The 1,580-nt window shown below is 55.2% G+C and overlaps 1 long non-coding RNA gene across 1 annotated transcript; it reads right to left on the bottom strand.

Moving 5' to 3' along the window:
- Positions 1-309: 309 nt before the first annotated feature.
- On the bottom strand, positions 310-986 carry LOC144737758 (uncharacterized). Its single transcript, XR_013589070.1, has 2 exons — positions 721-986; positions 310-649 (listed from the first exon to the last, which is right to left on the bottom strand). It is a non-coding gene; the product is annotated as an uncharacterized LOC144737758 (long non-coding RNA).
- Between the last annotated feature and the right edge of the window lie 594 nt (positions 987-1,580).

Below are 1,580 nucleotides of genomic sequence, written 5' to 3'. Positions count from 1 at the left end.
GGCTGAGATTGGTAGATACACCAGCTGTATGCCCAACTGTGCCAACTTACCGAATTTTATCCGCCACTCGTTGTGAGCGTCACTCCTCTGCCCTCAGTTGTTGTAGGAGGCAGTCTGCCTCCAACTGTCCAGTAGCCTCCTTCACGAGCTTCCTCGTGAAGGATGCTATTTACACCGCTGGTACCAGTCTTTCACAAGTCTACTCAACTCAACATCCTCCCATACAGCATCAGTCCATATTTTCGACAGCCCATGTCGTGGCCGTTTAGCCCCCTTTATGCAGCTGTAATAAAAGACTTGACCACGATCTCTGGCTCAGTGTCCTTTATTTGGTCCGTACTGTATTACCCACACGGCTGTCTCCTCTTTGCTCAGTCCCCACAGTACTGACTCCGATGTCTCTCTCTTCTCCACCAGCAGCCCCTCTGTTGGCCTCTGTCGCTCCTGTAGCCCCCACAGCAGCTCCGCTGCTGTTACTCACTCTCAGCCCCCCTGGCTGTAACCGCTGCTGCTCTTCTCCCTCTTGCTTACTCCGCAGCGCTGACAGCCTCGTGCTGTCTCTCTCCCTCTTGCTTACTCCGCAGCGCTGACAGCCTCGTGCTGTCTCTCTCTCTCTCTCTTCGTCGCTCCTGCGACTCTCTGCAGCCACCTCCGCAGCGCTGACAGCCTCGTGCTGTCTCTCTCTCTCTCTCCGTCGCTCCTGCGACTCTCTGCAGCCACACCGCTGCCTCTAACACACAGCCTTCCTGGCTGTACTCTCCGCAGCTTCTCACCACCCTTTAGCTCCCTGCTATTCTCCGGGGTTGGCTCCCGCTGGCCAACGGTGCCCCCTCCTCACGTTCGCCCACGCGGCCCCACTCTTTTCCATTCACACCCCGACTGCCTTCTCTTTCCGGTTTACCCACTTAAGGACCCCAACCTTTCACCCACGTCACCTGGCTCCGCCTCCCCGTGACGTCACATCCGGAAGGTCGCTCACGCCCGCATTACACAGCCAAGAAGAAACTGCTTGGGTATGCGGGCTACAAGACCCAGCAAACGCAGCCTTGCCTGCCTGAGGAGCTTACTGGTGGGAATGTGTCCAGATCCTTCAAGGATTTGTGAGCTCCTCACACAATCCAGCTAGGTTAAACCCAGGATGGCTCGTTGGAACCACCACCGACACCACCACCAACACCACTAACACCATCAACATCACCACCAACAACACCAGTACCACCACCAACAAGAATATCACCATCATCAACACCGTCACCAGCACCACCAACAACACCAACAGCACCACCACCAACAACACCAATAGCACCACCATCAACACCACCATCAACACCAACAACACCACCATCAACACCACCACCATCAACACCACCAACAACACCACCAACAACACCACCACGAACAACAAATATAAATATCCCCCTTATAGCTGAAATAAACTGTTGGGGCAAGTGCTGTTAGCCAGCATCACCTATGAAGGCCGGAAAAGCACACGAGGGCGTGGGTGGCCAACACCGCGCCTGGCCGCCTTTGTCTCCGAGTGGCGATATTTACACAACCACACCAGGTACTCATTTGAGGCT

The sequence above is a fragment of the Lampetra planeri genome, chromosome 73, assembly GCF_965212315.1.
Source record: "Lampetra planeri chromosome 73, kcLamPlan1.2.h2, whole genome shotgun sequence".
NCBI lineage: Eukaryota > Metazoa > Chordata > Hyperoartia > Petromyzontiformes > Petromyzontidae > Lampetra > Lampetra planeri.
This window is presented reverse-complemented; position numbering and strand designations above follow the sequence as displayed.